This window comes from Pocillopora damicornis, chromosome 10 (genome assembly GCF_964200805.1).
Source record: "Pocillopora damicornis chromosome 10, jaPocDami1.2, whole genome shotgun sequence".
Classification (NCBI taxonomy): domain Eukaryota; kingdom Metazoa; phylum Cnidaria; class Anthozoa; order Scleractinia; family Pocilloporidae; genus Pocillopora; species Pocillopora damicornis.
In genome coordinates this window covers 15014660-15028442 of record NC_142679.1, presented here as the reverse complement: position 1 = coordinate 15028442, position 13783 = coordinate 15014660, and the positions used below count along the sequence as shown (strand labels likewise).

Sequence of the window (13783 nt, the reverse complement as noted above, 5' to 3'; positions counted from 1 at the left end):
CTCCTGGCTGATCTGATTGCTTAGAGGGTCTTCTCAATTGGTGAGCGCTTGTTTTCAGCAATGGAAGCATGCTATGTAACAATAACAGGAATCAACTTCTCCGACTTGGCTTCAAACCAGTCGTAGTTCTTTGAGGTCTTCCTCCCAAAGGTAGCAAGAGCTGATTTCTGAATTACCTCATGCAGGTGGTACCATGACCTACAAGCGGTGTTGCATTGGTGGCCTGCAGACAGATCATCTTCAAGAGACTTTGTAGATCCTTAAGCTTCTCTTAATGTTGCATCTTGTTTTTGTCAGTGCGTGGCTTCCCTAAATGTTTGAAGCAATGAAGTTTCTCTGGTAGCAGTTTGATCTTGCAACATGTTAGTGAATGGTTGGAGTCGCAATCAGCGCTTTGGTATGAGCGGGTGAGAAGCACATGCTAGTCCTACAAAAGTATGGAGGCAGAGAGGCAGCAGGCGTTCTGATCCCTTATCCCCTGGTTCAAACATCTTCAGAAAGGTGTTGCCGACTGCAAATACTACTCTATGGTAGAGTGGCTGTGTCTACCTTTAGTCTCAGCAGCTCGTCGTTGATGACCGCTGTCTTTCTTGCGTCGCTGATCTTCAGGAGGCCGTCAAGTCCGGTTGTCATGGTGTGGACGTTCGAACATCCCAGTTTAAGAGCTGTTTTTTTTCTTGTTGATTTTTCTTTGTGATAAAAAAGTTTTATTGTCCGGTAAGGAAGTTACGATCTGCTTGTCGGTGTTACTAATCCTCATACACCTAAAGAGGAAGGTAGACCATAGCGGGACAGCACCTCACTATCTGGGGGCTGCCCAGCTTGAGGCAGGCGATAGCTGTCCAATGTGATGTGAAGATCTCTTCCACCGTTGGAAGGAACCCCCTAAAACTTCACTCTACGCCAGTTGAGCATTGTAACTTATAACCGATAGACTGCTACTTCCTGTGTTTTTTCGACTCCGTGAAGAGATGCCTGTTTGTCCTCTTCAGAGCACAAGCCAGAGCAGGGTGGTGTAGAGGACATGCTGTTGTTCAAGTAGCAGGACCCCACTCGCCACGACACTGATTGATCTAATGGATCAGCAGGGCCGATACAGCGGTTGATGAGGTAGAAAACGTAGAAAACTGTAAAAACTCCTAAAAATCCTTCACAACTCTTGTGATTTTGTATAAGTCAGCGTTGAAATACTCCTGAAATAATGTCCAATAGCGTGAAAATGCCCTTTGTCTAAGCCGATCAGCAATGATTTATTTTTCCCTCCATGTTTAAGGGGTTGCAACGTCAATTTCGAAATTGCTTTCAGCCATATTCCAGGTTTCGAAGTAAAAAAAAAGAAAAATCGATTGTGGGTCTTGCTTATGCTCGAGCGTATCATAGGAGACGACAAATCTTTTGAAATATTATTCTATTTTTATCTATTTTGTCTTAACGGCCTCTTTTACGAAACAGCGAATTAGGCAATCCTGGAAGAGACTTCAGTCAATATTCTTTACACCAATCTTATCCATACTACATTTTAAGGGTAGATGTTTTTGTCTTTCTCTCCCATTTTCCAGAAAATAGCTTTTCGGTACGGGCTCTACACAAACAGGGCGCGGATGCTATCAAATGAAATGACATGTACACATTTTACCCTTTATTCAAACACAATGAGACACATGTATGGCTCTAACTTTAAGCGTGCCAAATCTCAATACAATGCAAGTTATCTAAATACGTCAAAACTTAAAGTTTCTTTCGTTTGTCATTTCTACTTTCCAGCGGTGTACTTTGGAGACATTAATCTTCTGCCTTTTTTGCAGCGGTTTTGGTTGATGCTTTATGTGTAGGAGCATCTCTGTTTGGCAAGGACCACACAGTTTTCCGCTGACCACGATTTTTATTATAGCACTCGCACCAAGATCCTGCAACTTTCCAACCACAACCTTGCCATGCCCAATCTTCAAATGTGTTTGGGTATGCAGTTAACTTAGTATCACCTGCACCCTCTTTCACATTCTTGTAATGGACACACGTTGGACCACGGCAGGAGCACCAAATGGGTCTGTAGTGGCAGTCATCACTATTGTGGCAGCCCTCTTTTGCCAGGGTACACTCGAATTCTGGATACTCCTTGTTGGAGCTACTGGTATGGTCAAATTTTTGTATGGCAAGTCCAGAGCTACTTATGTATGGACAACCATAATTCAAGAACCCAAGGTAGTAGTACTCAAGGTTTGTGGCTCGGATATTGTTAGGAGATCCATGTTTAAATCGGCTCTGTAGGATGGTCCAGATCGCCATGAAGGTGTGCTGAACAGACGCTGGAAATTCATCTGCCTCGTTCATGAGTTGGTCAAGCAATTCAACCGACGTCGCCCCGTTTGCCAGCTTGCTATTTGTTTCCCTTTTTCCACCTTTGACAAAGCGTTTCTCGCTTGTGCTCATCCTGCTCGCTTTGGATATCTCACTTTGGCTTACGTTTGAACATGCAGAGACGCCAACCTTTCCAACCTGGGTAGGTCCTGCCACCGAAATGCAAGCTTTTACTTGGAAATCTCTTTCAGTGTAAGCCTTAGAGCTCTCTGCGAATGTCATTTGCTGAAATCTTGATCCACGCTTCACAGAAGTTATGGCATGAGAACCGTATTTCTTGAGAAAATTACGATACTCTCTCCATGAGTTTGGTTCCCAGGGATTTTTGATGTTTACGGGCAAGTCCTCGAGGTCATTTAGAAATGTTCTTTTCAAGGTGGAGATGTCGTCACTCAGTAGACATTCTTTATCGACGTGGATCTTTTCTGTTAACGCCTGCTTGATTAAAGACATGCCACTCACTTCACTTTGCTGTGAACTTTTGCTCTTTGTTGCCACTGCTACCGTAACACCCAACGAGTAGGAGGACTGCAAAGAGGCGCTCAAGCCTGACTGGGTGGCTAGTGACTTATAAAATTCCTTGGTATTTGCGTAATATTCGAAGTGGCTGCTCGAAGACTTCAAAGTTTTCTTCACGAGACATTTAGTTGAGAGCTCCTCGAAGATCCCGTTCTCTTGCTCCTGAAAGTCGGCCAATAAGTTAACCGTTCGAAGATCTATCACTCTTCCCAGCGGAGAAATCTCAGCGCAGGTAGCTTCACATGTTTCTTTAAATGTACATAACCCAAGAACGAGAAGCACCAAAGGGACATGCATCATTCTGCTTTCCGAAGTACAATCTACGGGGAAAGATGTTGCACAATTACTTTGGAAATTGGCCACAGAATGGGACCGAAACGTTTTAACGTGTTTCACATGAGGCGATAAAGGAAATGTTTTAATGAATACACAAAATTCCGGTTAAACCTTTTTTTCCAGACATGAGAAGCAAATAATAAGCTAGCATTTTAATTCGATATTTTAAGCCGAGAAACTCAGTTAAGTCATCTAGATATTGCTGTTTAGTGAGACACTTTTAAACTGGGTTATCTATTTTGAACAACATTGGAGGATCTAGGCGATGTTCTTCTTACACATGAATAAGCATATTACACGCTGAATTTGGAGACTACTCAAAAAATGTTTGTTTGTTGTTGTATTTTTTGGACGTATTTGCTTGCTTGTCTGATTAAAGAAACCCCATTTTCCATGTGCAAACCTCGAGGCTGGGCTAGACCTTGAACTTAAGCACTATGCCATCATAATAGCCACAAAGAATGAATGACATACGAATTAAAACCAATTCAACTCTTACTCTTACTTAACTCTATCATTTTTGAAGGTGAAAGATATGGCAAGAAAGGGGGGTCAAATTGCAGTTTACTGACATCAATTAATTGCACATAGTGAGATATCGGTGATCATTTGCCCGTAACAAGGATCCTTCGGCAGTGACCTGGAATTAGTGGCAAGTTAAAGATACAACTCAAGATACAACTCAAAAGGTATGTCAAATTTATGTTACATGAAAGACGTCCTCTAAACAGGTATTGAAGACTTGTAATGAGTTTCAACCTGTGCGAAAAGCTCAACAATCCTCTGAGCTAAGACTGAAGCAGACTCATCAAATAGAAGTACGTTGAATAAAGGCCCTTCCCCATTAAAGACTAAATGATCACCATTCTTACAATAATTGAATTAACGCAAGGGTATCCAAAACAAAAACACACCCTCACGTGTTAGTTAAGTTGTATTTTAGCACTATTTGAACGTCTCGCAAGTTCTTGTCGACGAACCGGTAGTTTCAAAACGACAGCTTTTTCAAAGGTTAAAATTTTTAGACTGTCTCTAAAATTAAGGGGCTTACGACGAACGTCGAGGTAAGATTCTATATTTCACTCCAAGCTTTAAATGATTCGGTAATTTAATGACGCATGTTTCTTTAAATACCACTTGAAGTAATTTTTGAGCGTTACAATGAAGCACTCTTTCGAGTTTGTTTATCAGTTGTCTTCTTTTTAGTGGCGTGTATTATATATTTGCTCGTCTATTTTAAAGATCGCGCGTTTGGTCCAAATTTAGTGGCTTTAAGTCAAACATCCCATTTTTAACTGGTGCGAATTGCGGCTGTTAAATTTCCAACTGAATAAGAATGAATTCGAAATATCTTTAAACAGGAAACCTGTTTGTGAATTTCATCCAAAGAGCCTTTTGAATAGTAAACGAAACTGTTTACAACACGTCAGTCTGGTCAGTTCTTAAAGTGCCAAAATCATCTTTATAGAGGATGCACCCTTAAAAACGGTCAACATTGAGACCTGGAACGAACACTTCGTATGTTGATTCTGAACAGACAGGCAGTTCCGAAACCCAACCTTGGAATCTCAAATAATCTGTTGTTTTTTTATGAACCCCATAACCGACCAAGTGACTTTCTTTAACCATATTGCGGGCTTCAATTTGGTTACGACACTCAGTAATATATGCCCTTAAGTAGAATATCCATCAGTAGTAACATTGCTAGTATTGCAACTTAGAATGGAACCACTCAGATCTCTCAGTAAGGCAAGATGTTTTCCTAATTAGCCTTTTGAATTTGAGATGTACTTTTCAAATCCGAATTTTTCAAATTTTATGCATGTTTACACCACTAATACACTAATTTTATGCATGTTTACACCACTAATAGGTACCTTTGGTACCTATTTTATCTACGCACCTTATGGTATCGATTCGTCCAACGCACTCTTTCTCCTGACCTCTACACAATCTCGATGTGTCGAAGTGGCGAGTTGCGTTTGGCTTTTACAGATTATACTGCTGCTTAATTTAGGAGTCATATCTCATAGGAACATTTTTGTGTAGGCAGTTCATGGTCCTCCATGAATGAGTTTTGCTGGTAGTCCGCCTACGTCGAGAGTTTCACACAATTGCAAAATCCAAAAACCAAAAAAGAAATGTGGCATAAAGGAGTTTAAGTCGCTAGCAGTGACGCAACTCAAGAGAACCAGTCGTTTTGATCTCCAATGTTAGAAGAACAACAACAAAAAAAAGAACAATTATATAAAACGAATATTGGCTGGTTATTCTAGAAATTCATGAAAGAACTACTGACACCGCCATTAGGGTTAGATCGGACAACCGTGACACTTCTGTCATGTAATCGTTTGGCAGGTAGCTTGTTAAGGTTAAAAGTTACCTACCCTCTTTCCCTTTCACAGTTGTCTTGGTCTGAACTCGTGCTAAGTTGCCCATCCAGATGAAGCTTATCTCCATTTCGATGGCCTTAAGCGACTAGGAGTGCTACCACTTCCCCCCTTAGAATGAGATACCAGTCCATATGAATGCTAACTTCAAGCATTAATTCTTGTCAGGCTTCCCTGACAATTTGCCTGTATCCATTTATACTCCTTTGTGAGGAGAGGCACTGTGAAAACTAAGTGTGTTGCCCAAGACCAAGCCGGGTCTCGAACCCAGACCCCTCGAACGGCGTATTAACCAATACGCTACTGCGTTCACCTTGAACTGAACTAATAATCTGTTTCCAATCCGTAATGGCTGAATAAACATATATTCAAGCCGCCTGTTCTCTAACCTGCCAGTGTTTCAAAACCACCAAGATTACTACCACCAGGCACGGTCTTATAGGATACTCTCGTTAGTTCTTAATGTTTTTTGTTGTTGTTGTTTTTCTAAAATTGTTGCTTAAACTGAGCGATAAAGAGCCAACTCTTGGAAAAAGTGACGCAAAAACTTCTACTTGTGCCTAAGAGTTAGACTTCGTCTTTGTCTCAGATGAACAGAAATAATGCTTTTCGGAAAACGTTTCTGTGTAGGTTAGTTCAACGGAGCTTTTTATTTCACGACGTGAAGTGTGTAACACTACGGGTGTAAATTGTGTATAAGCTCGAAACACCACTTTGTTAGCACATGACTTTAAGATATCTTTTGTCTTTCTTTTACATTGTTTTAATTTTCAATTTTGCATAATTTATTTGAGCTAGTGTTTAAAGTTAAAAAATTAAGCGTTTGCAGCAGTTTTCTCAGTTAGTTTTGTTTCACTCGTGAAAGCATAAGTTCATTCGGAAATCACCGTTGAAGTCCCATCCAGTGCAGCTAAAGTAACACAGCAATAAATGTACCTGGTATTCGATAAGTTAATTTTTCTCTCTCTGTCTTGATGTGCTGTAGTTTAAGTGTAAATTTATGTTTTGGTTTCACCGCTTGAATAATTAACCGTTTAACAGAGTCGCCACCAGGGAAGCAGATCAAATAAAGCGCGTGTAAATTTTACTTGCTGGAGGTCCCTTGGAATAAATAAAAGGTGAGATGATGAAAACAAAACTCCATCAGTTCGTGGTCCTCTATGAGTGAGTTTGCTGGTAATCCCCTGATTTGTGCTCTTTTCAGTCTTGAAGGTGTTTAAAATGTGGTATTAATTGTCTCTGACAAAGGCATACTTGACTGGCGGAAATTGCGACGTAATGGATCTCACCAGAAAGCGTTAAGTTCCACTAATTTTACTTATCAAGAATTCGACAGATTGGGAAAATCTAAGTGGGATGATTTGGGCAGGAAGCCGTATTTTAATTTGACGCAACTTGACCGTAAAATGAGAACCTCTTCTATAAAACGGTCCACTTAACATTCTGTTAATAATTCAAGTACAGTCTAACCTTTCTATAACGGCCACCTTGACTAGAGGAAAGTGACCATTGTTGGTAAGTGGCCTTTTAGACAGAGGTAATGCGGGCAGGAAATTGCTTTTTCCAAAAACGCTTTTTTGGCACATAAATCTGTACCACTAGGAAAAAAAATTAACTGAAATAAGAAAGATCAAGCTAGGTAGTATATAACATTGCGAACAATTTGTGAAGTATAGATACACAACATAATTAAGAATTTATATCTTTCAACTAGGAAGCAGAATATGATCCTCTTAAACATACAACAACTAAAAACGTTTACAAACAAAAGAAGCAATATACAGCGAGTCTTTCAGTCTGTTCTACGTTCACTTTTACTACTGCAGACTACATTGCTTTTCTTTTCAGCTGTATTAATTTCTGAAATGTTGTCTGCTTGTTGGATTAGTCACCTATTTCGCTACATCATTCGTCCGCGGGTCGAATCGTAACTGGTCGTTGTAGAAGGAGTGTTTCTGGCTCGTTTTACGCGCTTTACACAGGTTTTAGATGCCCAATCATGGTACTTAATCAGAATTAGTGCTGTCAGAAAAACTGCTCGTAACTGTACAAATCTCGCAAATGCACCGTTCAGCGATGTCAAATAGAAAACAATAAGACATGTTTTTTGGAGCATTTCTATTTTCATCAGTTGCTTTTAGTTCTTCAGTTGACTGAACAAAAGATTTTTTCCAGGAATAATTCATTTCTAAATGAACTTTGTGATGCAGCTATGACATCGGCGAGTTTCTTTTCGATATGATGGCGTTTTACAACCCAATTTTCATCACATAATATTCACAGGTACTGCTGATACTGTTTTACCTGTATGAAGAACTTTAAGATGTTTATGCTTCACCAGTTATTCTTGTTAAACTATTGCATTGTTTACCTGTTCCTGTGGTAGTTTAATTATATAAAGTTATAAAGACCTTTTCCTGTGTTGTTATGTTATAAGTAACGATTTGCCACTCAGATAATGTTTATGATAAATGTGGCAAAATTTCCTTTTAATACGAAGGTCAAAAACGCACGCTGTTGTATTATTTCGTAGGAAGCCATTTCAGTTTTCAGTAAAACACACGAATCAGCCAAATAAAATTTTAATTTTGTAACACGACGCTAAAGCAATGAAACCAGCCCCGCTGAAAAATATTCGCCGTCAATGAAATTATAATACTTTTAGGCAAAGTTTAGCCGTTTTGAATGTTTTCAATTTTAAATAATTTTGCCTTGGACAATTACCAAAATCAAAGTACCCGTGACACAAAATCTCTTTTTTTTGTATTTATTTAGCTTATCATATGTACGAGCCAATTTCAACACAACAAATATTCCAAAACAAATAAGGATCGGTTTTTTTGGGACCTTAAACGCTTTTGTTTTGTCTTAAAAGTGTCCCGTGGGAGATCGTGGTGTTGCGACTAGAATAGAGATGTAGTTCGTCGTGGGGGGGGAGGGGGGGGGAGTGTCTGTGTCTCTGTGACTTCCGCCTGGCTCTCCTCTTTCTGCCAGGTTCGGGATCTTCTCCTCACCTGTCTTCAGCAGTTTCTTTAGCAAGCAGCGCCAGCTGCTGAGGTTTGCCACAGTATCCTCCCAGATCTCTGTATTGAAGTCTAGAGCTTTGATGTGGCGCTTGCAGACTTATTTATATCTCAGCTGGGGCGACCTTGCGGTCTTTATGCCCGAAGCAAGCTGACGATAGAAGATATCCTTGGGGATCTAACCGTCTTCCATACGGCGCACATGGCCAAGCCAGCGCAGTTTACGTTGTCTGAGCAGCGTGTACATTGTGGGGAGGCTGGCACGGGCAAGAACCTGAGCATTGGGCACTTTGTCCCTCCAGCTGGTGCCAAGGATGCGGTAAAGACATAGCTTGTGGAAACGGTTCACCTTCTGCTCTTGCTTGGCATAGGTTGTCCAGGTTTCACTTCCTTACAGGAGGGTGCTGATTATGCATGCGTTATACACTACTATCTTAACTGGAGTGGTCAGCTTGGGGTTCTCCCAGACGTGAGTGATCAGTTGTCCTTGGGTTCTTGCGACCTTGTCGATGGGTTTGTTGATTTCAGCATCTACGGACAGGTTGTCGCTGATGGTGGAACCAAGGTAGGTGAACTGGTGTACCACTTCAAGTTTCGTGGAAAAGTTGCGGTTATTCATCGTGGTGAATAACAATAAAAAAGCTAAGTTTTTCGTTTGTCTCACGATGTAGTCACGTGTGATGCATATCGCGACGTTTCGACTGCATGCTGCTAGTCTTCTTCGGGCGATGAGGTCGACCAGGTCTGCACTTACTCTGGCGTTAAAGTCTTCAAGGAGGACAAGGTGATTGCTGTTGTGGATGTTTTTGATGGCGTCGTTCAGGTTGGTGTAGAACTCGTCTCTTGTCTCAGGTGTCAAGGTAAAGGTTGGGGCATAGGTGCTGATAAGTGTTACTAGCCCTGCAAAAGTATAGAGGCGGGGAGGCAGCCGCCATTCTGATCCCTTGTCGCCTGGCTCAACCATTTTCAGCAAGGTTCTCCTGACTGCCAACCTTACTCCGTGGTCTATGATAGAGCGGCTATATCTATGCCTTCAGTCTCGGTAGCTCGTCATTGATGACAACTGTCTGGAGGTCATCAAGTCCAGTTGTCATGGTGCAGACGTTCCAATATCCCATTTTAAGAGCTGGTCTCTTCTTGTTGATTGTCCTTTGTGATAAATAAGTTTTCTTGCCTGATAAGGAAGTTAAGGTCTGCTTGTCAGTATATCCTAATCCTCATACGCCCAAAGAGGAAGGCAGACCATGGCGGGACAGCACCTAACTGTCTAGGGGCTGCCCAGCTTGAGGTGGGAAGATCTCTCCCACCGTCGGAAACAACCCCTGGCACTTCACTCTACGCCAATCGAGTATTGTAACTTATAAATGGTAGACTGCTGCTTCCCAAGTAGCAGGACTCGTCTCTCCACGACACTGATTGATCCAAAGGCCGATACAGCGGGTGATTAAAAAACTGTGAAAACTCTTACAAATCTCTCACAACTCTTGTGATTTTGTATTAGCCAGCGTTGAAATACTCTTGAAATAATGTCCGATAGCGATAGAGATTGCCCTCTATGTTTAGGGAGTTGTGACATCAACTTGCAAATAGCTTTTGGCCATTATACAAGTTAAAAGGGAAATAAATCTCAAGGCTCAAAGCCAGTATAACGTTCGAGCACGCGAAAGACTCCCTGAAAAAAGCTAAATTTTTGGAAATTGATTGTGATGAAATCCCTGTTCCACTTGCTGTACTGCAGGGATACTGAGTAGTTAAAAATCTCCACTTTGTGATGATTTTCGCGCGAGTCTTATAAATTGCTATTGTGGCGACTGGGTTTTACATCTAGTACTGCCGCTGACAAGTTGCGATTTCTGCTCTCAGATTCTCAGTGTTTACGAGCGTTCAATCGAAATTTTCCCTTTTTGGGGGGGGGGAGGGGGTTGTTTTTACTTCAGAAAGCGGAAGTCTGCTGACATATATGAAAAATATCCATTTCTCGTCTTCTTTGGAGCGACCGATGGAAACTTCATGGAGAAATACAGCGTCATGCCATCGTGATAATGTACATGTTTATGACAAATGACCGGTATGAGGATAGTTTCGTGTAGATCAGCCGACTTCAACATGTTTCCAATGACATACAAGTAGAACAGTGTACCTTCAGAGGATTTCGGATCGCTCAAATTCTTATGAAAGAAGGTGCAGCACTCGGAATTTGGATGATATGCACACGATTTGAGGTATATGTTTGTAGTTACGTCGAGTTGTCCTCCATGAAGGTTTATCAATTTCCTTAAAAGATGACAACCAGAGGCGAGATTTCTCTTCGGGATATTGCTCACAAGATAACATTCTTTCAAATCCTCGCACGTTTCATTTGTCTGAAACGTTTGTTGTTGAGAACATTAGATGTAAACATCGCCAAATTATGCAATATCTGGTTTTGAGCTTTTTTCGCGAATTGCCCCTATAAAAAGTAGAGGAAGGCCCGCAGAGATTTTTACATATTTAGAAACTAGAATATTATTATCAGCTAGGTGGGTAGTTTCAGTTCCAGAATCGGTGTACTTTTGGAGAAATTCAGATAAACGTTTTCCCTGTTTTACCCGACAACAAAAATGACCGAGACTGTACCGAGATAAATAATCTATTGATGTGTTCACATTCACTCCCAGGGAAAATTAATCAAAGGGAAGACGAATGATGTTACAATGTATGGTAGAAGTGCCAATTTATAATGTTGTATTTAGCTTGAGACAGAGAAATAAACATTTCACTCTTTTTTTGCAACGTTTTTGTATGAAAATAAGGCCCCGGGCCTCGAACAAGTAGCCGTTGTTACCATGGCAACAAGAGTGCTGCGACCTTTAAAAAGGGCATTTTTGTGCATCCCCCTGAGCGCCTAACTGCATGCAAAACTTGAAGGGGGGTTGAAAATTTTCATTTCCCAAGATGTTTGATTCTTACAGAGACTTGTTCTTAAGTCTTCTAACTACCTTTTTTGAAACTCGGTGTTTTCAAAAGTCGGCTCTACGGCTAAGATAGACATGAAATATAAGGCAGTGGTATTTATTTTAAACTGAGTTTCTAAGGTTCTTTTTAATTCTTCTTCACTTACGTCGAGTTTAGGTCTTGTAAATCGTCACGGTTGGCGTTCGCTCGAGTGAACTTTGACTTCTTTTATAACTCAGGAAAAGAAAGAGATACGATTGAGCAGATCAGGGTTTTGGTATAAGTAATATAAGGCGCAATGGACAGTGTTATAAACTCTTTGACTCAGTGGTATCTAATACTGCTCATAAACTCCACCATCTGCTACCCCTCAAGAACATTGGCAAATACAATTTTAGAAACCAGCGCAGTTTTACGTTGCCACAAATACGCACTAATCGTTACACGACTAGAAAATCCATATTAGAAAATCCATATTAGAAAATCCGTATTAGAAAATCCATATTAGAAAATCCATATTAGAAAATCCATATTAGAAAATCCATATTAGAAAATCCATATTAGAAAATCCATGTTAGAAAATCCATTTTATAAAATCCATCATGCTGGCGTATGTATTATTCGCTATGTGAAAAGTGGTGAATGCTGCAAAACTCCTTGATGTAGATAAATTAAGTAAAAATTCATAAATAGTCATAAAAAACTTAGATCTCAGGAGAGGTTTGGAATTCATTTGTGTGCAAGTGCATGTGATAACTTTAGATCACGCCAAGAACAACTCCCCCTAAAAAATTTTAAAACTCCCCCAAAGGCTACAATTTATTTCTTTCGGCAACTACTTCAAAAACTTAGGATTTTGACATCGAAAATTGTTGAATGTTCTGATAACCTAGAAAGAGGGGAGGGTCACATTCCAAATTCAATTGAAGAAAACTTACTGATGGTTCCGTAAACCTCAACTCTACGGCAGATTGACCGTTGCCAAATAACTGGTAGAAAACGAAGGTATCTTGCATAAACCAGAACTTCCAGAGCATGTTGGTCAATTGTGTAGGATCCACCGTCCCTGTGAAATATCTATAAAATAAAATATAACATAGTCACAAAAAGAAAAGAGGGTTCAATAACGATAAATATTGTAAACAGCTGAAAGGAACCGCTCATCTCCAATGCTGTCGCAGAAACTGAGATGCAGAATATGGATTAACGAACGCACCCTTTCGACCTGTCGACAAGCGATCATGTTACGTTGGCTATATCGCTAACGATTGCAAGTCTGAACATCATCAACTTGCGAATAACATTGTCTATTTGGACCCTGTGCGATGATTAACCTAAGGCAATAAAAAATTTCAGTGACTTACTCAAGAAAGCTGATTCCTACCTCAAAAAGAAATGTCAGTCAGTACTACCTTATCAGTCCTTCTCGGGACTACTCTCACCCGGACGATCAGACTGCACAATAAACTCTTATTCCTGAGCTCAAACCGATTACTACTGAATCTAACTGTAGAACGCCATAAAATGTTCGATGCTCCGGGTTTAAAAGGACATTTTGGCCCAAATCTTACCACTTCCAAGCCTTTAGCACCCTTATAGGTTGGCCACAAGTCTTCATAGGATTTAGAGTGTGCTGGTTTAAAGTATATCACCCACTCATTGCCATTGATATCTCCTTGGGTTGCAACAGCTTACACTTTAGTAACTTTCTCGAGATCGACTTGAAGCCACTTTTCGCCATCATTTAACTCGGCGCACCATCCATCTTCTCTGGTACCGTTCAGACGATCATATGATGGTAGTGCGTTGACTGGGTAATGATTTTTTTCCCTCGTAAAGCTGTCAAGTATGATATTCGCATCGGAAACTCCAACAGCATTTCTGCAGCAGTTATCATGGGTTTCTGCGCTCAAAAAATTTAGAAAACCAGTTAATCACAGCTTTAACTACCTTATCGCCGTTTATTGTTCAGTAAAATTAACGGGATCATTCCTTTCTACAAAAGGAAAAGTTTTGGACTTTTGTGGTACCTATCTGCGGGACGTAAGACGCGCGGAAAGGTATAGGAGCGGATGCCATGGGATAGAAACCATCAGCAAATAAAAATAAGGCTACGAAATCCAAAATTGTAACATTTTTTTCGTACTGATATTATTTATTGATTTTGATAATTTATTTACCAAGGTTAGGAAAATACTTCACCTCGTCCAAACCGTCCTGCTT

At 40.4% G+C, this 13783-nt stretch overlaps 1 pseudogene across 1 annotated transcript; it reads right to left on the bottom strand.

Annotated features, from left to right (window-relative positions):
* Window positions 1-1643: 1643 nt before the first annotated feature.
* Window positions 1644-5192, bottom strand: LOC113677059 (DELTA-thalatoxin-Avl2a-like; annotated as a pseudogene). Its single transcript, XR_016180058.1, has 2 exons — window positions 5117-5192; window positions 1644-3197 (listed from the first exon to the last, which is right to left on the bottom strand). The product of XR_016180058.1 is annotated as a DELTA-thalatoxin-Avl2a-like (transcript).
* Between the last annotated feature and the right edge of the window lie 8591 nt (window positions 5193-13783).